The following is a 12,986-nucleotide window of genomic DNA, read 5'->3' as shown; positions in this document are numbered from 1 at the left end:
CTTTCTCTTGAGCCTCTGTGATTGGTGCCAGGGTGGGCAGCACAAAACGGCGCCTATATCACATGCCCTCATCCAGGACCCTGCCCTTGGTCTCACAGATGTTGTGCAGAATGACGCATGATACCAGGATGGGCACCACGTTCTCCTCTGCCACCAGCAGTGGGGCAGTGAGACAGCGCCATCTCGCCTTCAATCTGCCAAACGATCTCTCCACGGCCCCCCTCACGCGATTCAACTTCTTGTTGAAGAGCTTCTGTTTGGGAGTGCGGGGGGTCTTAAACGGTGTCATGAGCCACTTCCGAATGGGGTAGGCACAGTCAGCCAGTATCAGGGGCCCGATCTGCTGGCCTCTGATGTTGATGCTGGGGTTCCCTTGCACATAGATGCCAGCCTCCATGGCCTCGTAGATGAGAGAATTCCGTGCCACCCTGGCATCGTGGGCTGACCCATGCCATCCGAGCTCCACGTCCACGAACCTTCCTGTGTGGTCACATGTCCCTTGCAGGATGACAGAATAGGAGCCCCTTCTGTTGACATAGGCATTCCTCAGCCCCAAGGGTGGTATGATCAGGCAGTGGCACCCGTCCATGAGGCCAACCACTTGTGGGAAGCCGCGGCGACCAAAGGCATCCATAATCTGTGGGGGAAAGGAAGGGAGAGAAACAGAGGAATTGAGATGACAACTCTTTTACACAGCAAATGTACAGTGAGGGGGTGACACTTGACACAGAATATCACAGAGCTGCCAAAGATGAAAGGGAAGGTGGTCTGGCTGTCCCTACCTCACGTGCGTTCCCCAGGTACATGGTCCGTGACAGCAGCAGCTTCTCCATGGCCAGGGCAAACTCCACCACGATCTCCCCCACGGTGGCAACGCCAGTCCCAAACAGCGCCCCCGTCACAATGTAGCTGGACTTGTGTGCCAGTGAAAAGACACCAATGGCCACTCTCTTCTCCACCGGGATGGCTTTCCTCATCACTGTGTCTGCCTTCTCCAGTTCTGGGCGCAGGATGCCCACTAGCCTGTGGAAGAGGGCACGGGGCATTCGGAAGAAATGCCTCCATTGCTCATCAGACCATATGGTTGACACAAAGTTGTCCCACAAGTCTTGGGATGCAGGGACCTTCCAGCATCGGCGGAGGCGTGCCACTCTGGCCAGGGCCATGGCACCGCCAACAGTACCCTGATGAAGCGCTATGGCAGCCACTGCCGTGCGCTGTTCTGTGTCATCATCATCATCACTGCTGCTGTCATCCAAGTCTACAGCTGTTATGGTGGTGGATGATGGGACTCCATTGCAGCGGCAATGGAGGCGGAGGGGCCGGAGGGGGCGGAGGGGGCAGAGGGGGCAGAGGAGGCAGAGGAGGCGGAGAAGCCGGCGGTGGCACCGGCGACAGCTGTGGCTGTGGATTGCAGCTTCAGGAAGACCATAGGGAACAAAGGAGAGGAGGCATCCATGATGCCAGTGGTGGCACTCGCAATGCGCAAGCGGGCAAGGATGCCAACACCAGCTGATCACCAGCTGGCAGGAGGCCACCTTTGTTCTTGGGCAGGGCGGGGAAAAAAGTTTAAAGGGGCCTGGCGCTTTAAATGTGCACATGCGCATTCCGCAGCCGGCAAAAGGGAAATTGCCGGCTGCTGGTAGACTGCCGCAGCTGCGCACTTCTCATGCGGCAAAAGAAAAAAAAAGCCGCGGTTTGGGCCGCCCGTGCGGAAGCTGCCCCTTTCTTTGCGGCGTCCTCCGAGGCGGCGGTATAGAAGCTACGGGTCCGAAACGGACCCAGGTGAGGCGTCTTCACTGCCCCCCGTGTGGAAGCCCCAACACCTGAAGCACGTCCCCGGGGCGGGCGGTCTGGAGGCTCTGTATTCAGCAGAATACACCTCCAAGACGTCTTCCCCTGCCCGTCTGTATCCCGCCAATGAGACAGTTGGGGGAATTGTGTCGGTTGGAGATCGAGAGAGAGAGAGTTAAAGAGCGGATCTTGGAAGTTAGTCTCAGAACTGGACGCTTAGGTTTATTTATTGTTTTAATAGCTTGTAGGAATGGAATATTATATACTTACAAATATTGTACCTGCAAGACTCTTAATATCTTGTAGGACTTATATTTCAGTTATATTTTGTCATTTATAGTAAATACCTCCTTAGAGTATCTACTACTCGATGCTCCTTTTACACGTGTCTTGGATCGGTTGATGCTTGGGAAGATCAGTAAAGAAGGAGAAATAAGGTTCCTTAACTGGTCCCAGTGAAGGTTAAGGGAAACCCTTTTATAAATCACTGGATGATGGCAGCGTGATTTAAGGAATTTAAGGATCTGCTGGGCTAAGAGCCATAATGTCTAAATGTCTAATGAGCACTTTGTAAGCCGCTCTGATAGCCTTTTGGCTGAAGAGAGGGGTATAAAATTATTATTATTATTATTATTATTATTATTATTATTATTATTATTCCAGGGCCGCAGTTTGGCTGCTTGGACCACCGGAGATCATCACAGTGAGTCAGTTGGAAAAGCCCATCTCACTCCAGAAAATAAAGGTACTTGAGGAGTTTGCACTCTACGTCTTTCTGTAATACTAGCTACAAAATTGATAATAGCATTTGGGACATTTAGTCTTTTAAAAGCAAATATGGCAGATTTAAATGCTGCTTTAAAACCTCTTTCCATCTGCCAGCTTTGCGCTGGTTTTGGGGGGAAATGAGAAAGTGTTGGGAGGGAGGGACTGCCAACAGAATTAGGAGATGCATTGCAGGATATGGACAGTTTGTGGCCAAGTAAGGCCCAAAAGACACGGCAGCAATAGTCCAGTTTGAGAGAGCTTTAACTGCCCTGGCCCAGTGCTAGGGAATCCTGGGAAATGGAGTTTATTGTGGCACCAGAGCTCTTTGACAGAGAAGGTGCAATGTCTCACAAAACTACATTTCCCAGAATTCCCTAGCACTGAGCCAGGGCAGTTAAAGCAATCTCAGATTGGATTATTGCTGCAGTGTGTTTTGGACTTAGGTGACCCTTGGCAAGTCATACTCTCTCAGCCTCAGAGGAAAGCAATGGCAACCCCTCTCTGAAGAAACCTGCCAAGGAAACCCCATGATAAGGTTGCCTTAGGTTCGCCATAAATTTGAAACGACTCTAAGACACACATGAAGAACAGAAACAAGTCTGCAATCACAGGTTGAACATGGGAATGGGAGGCAGTGTGGTGCAGTGGTTTGAGTGTTGAGTTACAACTTTGGTGGCCAGGGTCCAGTGCCCCACTCATCCATGAAATCAGCTGGGTCCCTTGGGCAAGAAGTCACACTCTCTCCGCTTCAGGGAAAGCAATGGCAAACCTCCTCTGAACAACTCTTGCCAAGGAAGCCCCAGGAGAGTCTCCCCAGAAGTCAGCAAGACTGGGAGCCACACCACAAAAAACAACAAAGCCTCAAGAAAGTGCCAGCGTGGTTTAGTGGCTGGAGCACTGGACTATGACCCTGGAGACCAGGGTTCTAATGCCCTCTTGGCCACGGAAACCCACTGAGTGACCTTAGGAAAGAAGTCACACTCTCTCAGCCTCAGAAGGAGGCACTTGCAAAAACACTTCTGAACAAATCTTGCCAAGAAAAGCCTGAGAAGGGCTTCTCTTAGGGTTGCTAGAAGTCAGAAACAACTTGGAGGCACACAATGAGAAGAAGAGCAGTAACACCACTAATCACATCTCACAACCCAGCTAGGAATAAAGGAAGGAAGGAAGGAAGGAAGGAAGGAAGGAAGGAAGGAAGGAAGGGACAATGTGTCTGGTCAAGAAGATGTGGGAGTTGTAGTCCTCTGTTCAGAGGGATTGGAGGGGCTTTACTGCAGGGCAGGACCCTTCCTCTTTCTGGCCATGTGGATGCTGGGAGATCAAGTCCAGGAAATACACTTTAAATCCCATTGGCAAGAGAAAAGGCTACTACTGCCTTTCAGATCCAGTTTGCCCCAAATCCTTTATGAGGCCAGAAACCCCTTTGTTAGGAGGTGAACCGCGAATATCTCAGGAAGGGTCTCTATCTCCCAAGGCCCCTTTCTCCAGGACCTCCTTCCACTCTTCCCCTCTGTCTCTTTCTCTCCCCTGAAGGCCTCAAAAAGACAACTTAACGATAAATGCCATCAAAGAAAACCATTATCGTGAAACATGGAAACAAGCAAATTTAACTTTGCTGTTAAAAGAAGATAGAGATGCAACTGAGGTAAAGATCTATAGGCTAATTTCCTTATTAGATATGGATTATAAATTATTTTTCTATGATTTTGGCCTCAAAAAAGTTCGTAAAGACTGGATTCAAAAGGACCAGTCGGGATTTCTCCCTCACAGACAGCTCAGTGATTAGATACGAAACATCTTAAGTATAATTGAATATTTTGAAAGACACAACGGAAAAAACCTTGTACTTTGGTGATTTAGAAAAAGCCTTTGAAGACATAGGATGGGATATGTTATTTGTGACATTTGAAAAATAGAAATAGGAGCTTCTTATTTAAGATGGATAAAGGCAATGTATAAAGATCAAAGAGCCAAACTAATTGTTAACTATAAAGAAACAGGGGAATTTAAGATTTCTAAAGGTAAATGGCAAGCTTTCCCACTATCACCCCTTTTGTTCATTCTGCTCCTTGAAGCACTGAATAATGGGATAAGATTAGAAAATAAGATCAATGGATAAAAAATTAAAATACATTGAGTTTAAAATGAGAGTCTTCCCAGACGACATTTGTATTCCCTGGAGAACCCAGAAAAGAGCACAAGAGGATTGATGGATGTAATAGTGGAATTGGAATATGTTTCAGGACTAAAAGGAAACAGAGACAAAACAACATTAATAACAAAAAATATGGGGAAAAAGAAGAAGAAATCCTGGAAGAAATTAGTGGATTTAAAGAGGGAAAGAAAATTAAATATCAAGCAATAAATTTAACAAATAAAAACTCATATCCATTTCAGAATAACTATGAGACGCATGGAAGGAAATCATAAAAGACCTAGAAAAATGGAGGAAATTACATTTATCGCTATTAGGAAAAATATCACTGATCCAAACGTGTTTCCTTCCTGAAAGACTGTTTCTGTTTCAAGCGATGCCCATCATCCAGAATGAAAACCCTTGAATCTATGGCAAAAAGAAATCTCAACATTTATTTGGAATTTAAAAAAGAGCCAGGATAAAAACGGAAATACTTTGAGATGACAAAAGTAGAGGAGGGCTGGGTTTACCAAAGTTAAAACTTTATGATGATGCTTGTTGTTTAGTTTGGATTAGAGAATGGGTTTTGTTAGAGAATGAACAGTTGTTATGTCTGGAGGGTGAACATTTAAGATTTGGGTGGAATGGATACCTAATTTACGGCAAAGAGAAAGTTCATAAAGAAAGCTCAAATCGTTTCGTATGAAAAGCTCTATTGAAGATCTGGGGGAAAACAAGTGTAGAATATCTCCAAAAATACCTTTATGGTGTTTGCCGCATGAGGCTCTTTTCGGGAGGAAAAGTATTCAGAAAACTAAATGGTTGAGATACAAGGATGTAATGAAAGAATCGCAAGGAAAACTAGAGATCAAAACACAAGAAGAACCTAAAGAATCTGGGCCTTTTATTGTCATCTTGCTTACTTCCGTCCATTGTCTTCCTTACAATCATTGATGATAGCCTTGCTCCTAGGTCATCTGACTGGCATGACAGGTGCGTGATCAGTGCATGCTTGGTGCGTGCTCTTGAGGCAAGGAAGCAGGATATGGAGACCAGCTAAGCCAGCCGAATCAACATGGGCTTATCTATCTAATTATGGATAAAGCATTGTCATCTTGAGAGAGGGTCGAAGTCCTATGGTTTGCCAGTAGAACTGCCACATCTCAATCTTGATGAGCATTGCTATCCTGAGAGAGGGTCACGACCCCACGGTTTTACCCATGGGGTTGCCACACCTTCCCTTCCCTCAAAGGCCGCCAGTGGAATAACAGCAGCAGCAGTAAGGCCCTGGTGATCCCTGCACATGATCAGAAGGGGCCTTTGGATGTATGCGTGCATGCGCAGTCTCAGACCTGAAGCCATTGCTGCCCTCACAGTCTATTCTGAGAGATGGAAATGGGGGACAACCCTCGTTCCTTTAGAACAATGGCTTGAGGATATTCTGGGGGGGGGGGGGGGGCTTTGGGGATTATAAGAAGGAAGGAAGCCCCTATTTCCTCAAAGAAAGGCGGGGGGGTGCCAGGCCTCCTCTCTCTCTTTCCATCCCTGCCTCCTCGGAGGAGGACTCCTTGGGGCCCAGGTACTTAGGGGGTTATTATGAGAAAAGAGGGCGGGGGTCCCTTAGAGAGAGACATGGCCATGGAGGGGATCATTATCCAAATATACAAAGGTCTTTGAGGAGCTCCCTCCCTCCTGGAAAGTGGAGCAGAGGAAAGACCCTGGAATAATGTGTCCAGTTCTGGGCACCATAATTTAAAAAGGATGTGGAGAAAGTGGAGCATGTCCAAAGGAGTGTGAATAAAATGGTGAAGGGTCTGAAACCATGCCCTATGAAGAACACCTTAGCAAACTGGGGGTGTTCAGCCTGGAGAAGAGACGGTTAAGAGGTGATATGATAGCCCTGTTTCTTGAAGGGATGTAATCTTGAGAAGGGAGGAAGCTTGTTTTCTAATGCTCCAGAGACTTGGACCCGGAACAATGGATGCAAGCTCCAGGAAAAGAGATTTCACCTCAACATTAGGAAGAAGGAACTGACAGTAAGAGCTGTTCGACACTGGAACGCACTCCTTCCTCAGAGTGCAGTCGAGTCTCCTGTCTGAGGTCTTTAAACAGAGGCTGGATGGCCATCTGTCGGGGATGCTTTGATTGAGATTTCCTGCATAGCATAATAGGGTTGGACTGGATGGCCGTTGTGGTTTCTTCCAACTCTATGATTCTATGATTCTATGAGTACATACATTATAGCCCCCAGAATTCCAAAGCATGGAGCCATCAATCTGCATTAATCCTACAGTTTAGGTGCAGCTTTATTATCTGTCTTTTATTGCCCTTTGTCCATAAGAGCAAGAAGGGGAATGGCCTCTGCCTGCATTGAGATCCTTCAGTATCATCTTAACTGAGAAGCTCTACAGACCACCCCTAAGGGACGGCCTGCAGTCGCCCCTTTTTGCGATGGATCAGGGCTGCGGCAGGCTCACCCTGTGGCCCTGATCTGGCCTGTCAAGGGTGCGAAAAGGAGCCGCAAAAAGCAGCTCCTTTTTACGCCCTCAAAAGAGCACCATAGCCACATTGCCACAGCTATGCAGCACTTCTTTGGGGCTGCGTCATGTGGAGCAGCACATGGCATCAGAGCATCCTGGGAAGCAGAGTTGGGCATGCATCGTGAGGACACTATGCCCTGACACCGCCCCTATGCTGGCCTTAATGGCCGGTGTGTACACGGCCTGAGTAGCATCAGAGGCAGCATGTAGGCCTGTGGCTCCATCGCAGAGTGGTTTGAGCGCTGGTTTATGACTGGGGACCAGGGTTTGAATTGTAGCCCAACCATGAAAGCCACTGAGTGACCGTAGTCAGGCTACACTCTCTCAGCCTCAGAGGATGATCAAGGTAAAGCCCCTCTGAAGAAATGTGACAAGAAACCTCCTGATAGGGTTGCCATAAGTCAGAAATGACTTGAAGGCACACAACAACAGTTATTTATTTGTTTATTGTAACCTAAAACATAACATAAACATGACATGACATACAAAATGACATAAAATATATAATAAGAATTCCTTTCATTCTCTTTCTCTCCTTCCTAAGATATCTATGCTTGGTGTTCATACATATTTTTGGTAATGTTCCTTCCTTACATACACATGATAATAGATAATAATAAAGGCTGCACCTACAACGTAGAATCAGTGCTGTTACTTATATACAAATGATTTTTGGATCTATCTTAAATATACGGATCATCACAAATTCTGAATAACTATACAACAGCTTCTCTTACTTAAACCTGAAAACCAAGAATTGACATTTCTCCCAACATGTTACTTAAATATTTCATTACCCGTTCCCAAATACTGACAAGTTTCCCTAGGCTTTCGGGTTTCATGGCTTTTATATGGGGTAGATGTATTAGATAGTGCGTTTTCACTTTTGTATGTTTTTAACCTTAATTTTATACGGTTTTAATGGTCTTATTTTAAATTGTTTTAAAGGCGTTTTATCCTGAGAGCCGCCTTGGGAGAAAGGCGGTGTATAAATAAATAAACAAATGCATGAGACATATCCATTTGTCTCTTTCAGCCATTTCCAATAGTTTTAATGACCAATCTTGCACCAAAAGGATTGAACTCTCTTTCCAATTCGATGCTATTAAGATTCTGGCTACCAATGTCACATAATTCAATATCTTAGCATCTCTGCCAGACGAAGAAGTCAGTGAAGCTTTGAAAATTTGCACGATGCAATTTTTTCCCCATTTTGGGTGGCCAATAAAGGTATACATTTTGTATTGTGGACAAGTCTTGGTTTCCAAATCTTTGATCATCTTCACTCATCCTTCCCTGGAGACATTATTCCAGCTTGTCCACATCCTCTTGAATCGTGGTGCCCAGAACTGGACACAGCATTCCAGGGGAGGCTTGACCAGAGTAGAATACAGTGGCACTATTACTTCCTATGATCTAGAGTCCTGCTGATTCATATTGGAATCATACTAGCTCTTCTGGCTGCTGCTCCACACTGTTGACACGTTTAGCTTGGTGTCTACTAAGACCCCAAGATCCGTTTCACAAGTGCTCTTTTCAAGCAAGGTGTCACCCATCCTAAGCTGAGCCTGTCATACTTTGGACATGCCACGAGAAGACCTGAATCACTAGAAAAAGACAATAAAGCTTGGCAAGGTAGACCATGGGAGCCAGGGTGCAGTAGTGGACTCCTCCTGCCCTTCCCTTGGCCTCCAGTTGTGGACGATGGATCTGGAGACCAGGGTTCAAATCCCCGCTGGGCCATGTAAACCCACTGGGAGATCTTGGGCAAGTCATACGCTCTCAGCCTCAAGGGAAAGCCATGGCAAACCTCCTCTGAACAAATCTTACAAGAAAACCCCATGATAGGCTCAACTTGGGGTCACTATAACATCCTGCATTTTGCATTGCCTTGGCCTCCTTTGCGGTGATGGCGAACATTTCTAGGTCCGAGTGCCGGGGGTGGGGCTTCTGCCCTCTGTGGGTGGGACTTCTGCCATCCATGGGCAGGGCTTCCACCATCGGAGGCGGGGCTTCCAGGGCAGGAAGAGACAGCTAGAAGCCGGGGGAAATTAGGGGGGTGACAGGCACCTGTTGTTGCTTCTGCTCCTCCTGCCCTTCCCTTGGCCTCCATCTGTCTCTCAGCTGGGGGAGAGTAGGGCCCTAGGTGGGGAGGAGCAATGGGCCCACGCCTCTGCTGCCCTCTACGAGGCTTTGCCAGTCCTGAGGTCTACTTCCAGGGACCATTGGATTTGATTCAAATTTCTGCATGTCTTTCGCTTCAAATTGCTTTAAAAGGCTGTTGGCTCTTCTCTTTTAATTTGCCATATTTTAAAATACAGATTAAGCCCACTTAAATCACTCTTGTCTTAAATTGCATTGCCATCTTGTGGCACCTGTGAGACTATCTGAGCAAAAGAAGTTGAAGCATAAACTTTTGTAGACTTGGTCTCCGTCCTCAGATGCATGGAGTCAACAGGTGCCCAAGAAAGACCTTAGATCCTTCCTGAGCACCTTCTCACTCCTTGCATCTGCCGAAGGAGATCAAGTCTACAGAAGCTGATGCTAAAACTTCTCTCGAAGGCAAAAGACCTGGTCCAGCTCCTCTTGGCTTCTCCACTGGTTTTTTGGCACAACTGGCCTTACTTTTATCTTTCACACAATCCTTTTTCTCCTCCATTTCTGGACTAAATTCAGCAGGTAGTCAACTCGGGCTTGGAGCTGCTTCTCCTGTGGCCTTTTGTATCTCTCAACTAACATGACCTTTGGATGGGAAAATAAAGAACAAAAAGAAAAGAAAATCTCACCTAGTTTTTAATTAAAATTCCCTGCCGGAGCAGGAAAAGCAAGAGTTGGAAGGCGAGATTGTGAACCTGATGTGAACATTGTTTTCTGGGGGCAGGTTGTAGGTGGCACATCTGGTTCACATGGTCATCATGGTATGACTGGTTGTTCTTTTGTAATTGGAAAACAACAATGCATGTTCTTTGACTGCAGTTTTTCTCCTTCTCATTCTGTATTAATAAACATAACACTGAGAAATAACAGACACGTAAAGGTAATGAAACAATAAACAAACAAATGAGTTTCGACAACGATTTCCAAATCATGTCAGATAGGAAAACCCAGCAAGACAAATCATTTGGACCTGTGTACCTTTCTACAAATAGATGCAGGAGGTTTAAAGGGAGATGTGTCTATTTTTGTTTATATATGCAATGCAGATATCCCAAATCTCCAACAAAAATGTTGTATAATCAAATATTCACTTGTATCTGGGAAATGTCTAATTAACAATTTGTAAGCCACTCTGATAGCCTTGGTTGAAGAGCGGGGCATAAGTAAACTATTATTATTATTAGTTGTGTGTTTATTTTGGTAAGGAATTCACTTTATATACTTTCCCCCCCCAGTAGCAATAGGCATTGATCTACACCTTTTAATATATCTAAATGATAGGCTCTGACCTGCACCTTGATATCAAAAGTGCATCTTGACCTGAGTAGCTGTATGGCCCTAGCATGGGATCTTAATAACAGGTTCCCACTGAAACAAGGGGAAGCCATGGATTTTGATATGTAAATGAATTTCCTTTCCCAGCTCTGAAGAGGAGCTGCTTAGCTGCTATCAGGCAGATGTCTTAAGGCAGTGTTTCTCTCTTGTGAGTGAGGGGGAGCCATTCGAATCAAAGGAATGGCATTTGCATAGCAATTTGGGTCCCTACTCTAGCAGAAACATTTGGTGAGATCAACACATGGACCTAAGATGTGAAATACACCTCAAACACTTTCAGACTGATTGCCCTTTGTCTAGAGACCCTGTTAAACCCTTAAAAGGTCTCCTAAATCTAAGGATGTGCTGCTGCCAGCCACTCTCAGCTGCCTCCCTCACCCAAGTCAGTCACCGGCCTGTCTCTGGTCATTTTGCAGCCAACATCTATGTCAGTTTGAAGTCAGAGTCGCTCTGACCTGGTCTGCTAAGCCTTAAATATTAAGCAGACTTATAAACCCTCACACAAATTGGACTTCCCAAGAGAGAACCTCTACATCAGGTGAGTATTACAATGAGATAAGCCTATTATCTATCCCACATCTACCAAGTTATTTCCTGAGCCTTGTATGAATGCATGTGCGTATGTGCCTCTGTGTGTTTGGACCCCTGTTTCCAATAAAAGAGACATTGATTGTACTTGGAGCCTCTGCCTCATTTCTGGATTTCTAGTTCCTGGTATCCAGATCGAAGGGCCGATCCCTGAGGTGTAGCAACAGGCCTCCTCTTGTGACCCTGAGCTAATTAAATTCCCCATTGATAATTTAGTCACTCTTCACTGTTACAGTAGAAAGGTGGTATGTAAATAAACCTGACTTGCCTCATAAAATTCATTGAACGGCTCTCACTAAAGACAACGGTCTGTGTCCCATTGTATCCAACCCCCTTAGTGGCTTCCATCTTAGTGGGACAGTGAATCCATGTTGGTTTTAATCTTGACTGTCCAAGACATTGAATTTATTGGGGGGAAGAGAGTTGAGTAAAAAGTTTGGGGTGGATTTAATGTTCCCCTGCCCTGACCTCCTTTACTATAAGGATAAATTCTCAGTGGGGAGGAATAACTAACTCTCTTTGCAAGACAAGGAAATGTGAACCCGCTGCCCAACTCTAAAACCCCATGGAAAGTGCATAGGCTTCTTCTGTACCTTGTCAGTTAGTTCCAGGTCGTCCTCTGATTCTATGAGATCCATGTTCCTGTAGCCATGCCAGTAAGATCCCAGCGGCAAATGTGAGTCATCCTCCAATCCGCATTCAACATCCAAATGGGCTGCTTTGACTCCGTAGGTCAGATAAAACCTGTCCATTTGAACAAAGAGTAGAAAGATGAGCTGGTGCCCCTTTTCCATATTGCGGCTTTTCTCCTAAGGCCAAGAACCTATTGCATAAAAGTGTCCCAGACTCACTTGGCTCCTTCCTCTGGGTCAGAAAGAATTGTCTGGTTCAGGATCACCGTCTCTTCTTCATTTCGCATGATGCCTTTGTCATTCATCTTAAGGCCAGACAATTTTGTGGAGGGACCTTTCTTCTTTCCAAGTCCTTTGTCTGGAGAAGATTTTTTTTAAGTATAAGAACAGTCTAACAAATGAATACAATTTTACCTGAAGAAATTAAGTGAAACTCAGAAGAAGCATCATAGGATCCATCAGGCAGAACTCTCTTCATCATGTAAACCTTTAACAGGTTCGCTAGTGGTCAAGTTGAAGGCAGTTCTTCATTTGTCTGTGTTCAAAGGAGGTTTGTCATAGGCCACCTCCACCATAAAACTGTGGATGAAAAAGCCCACCAGCCTCTATGCCTAGAAAAGAAATTGAGGGCACCTTCCTGGCAGGATTTTTCTTGAACTGCCTCCTAAATAATATGTCTTCTGTGAAAGATTACAAGCCTTGTGTTTTTTAAGGAGCAAAACTGTGTCTAAGCATGGCCATGGAAGAGGTTCATACATTTCTAAATGGGGTTGAGAAAGTGGAAGGAGACCCAGTTTTCTCCTTCTCTCTTCTTGCTTGATCTTGGGGTCATTTAGTGGAGATGGGAAATTCAGGACAGACAACAGCAAAGCAAAAACCACATTTCACACAGTTCATGTAAACTTTGACAGACTGTGACGTCCATATTATTGGGGCATTGGATTTCAACAACAATTATGATAATTAGCTTCTTATTCCCCAAACCACAGAGTTTTCTGAAATCTGAAAGACTGTGTTTATCACACGGAGGTTTTT

Source organism: Sceloporus occidentalis, unplaced genomic scaffold (assembly GCF_023333645.1).
Source record: "Sceloporus occidentalis isolate IW3139 unplaced genomic scaffold, rSceOcc1.0.p SCAF_57, whole genome shotgun sequence".
In the NCBI taxonomy this organism is placed as follows: Eukaryota; Metazoa; Chordata; class Lepidosauria; order Squamata; family Phrynosomatidae; genus Sceloporus; species Sceloporus occidentalis.
The sequence above is the reverse complement of the archived record's forward strand: the minus strand, read 5'-3'. Positions refer to the sequence as shown.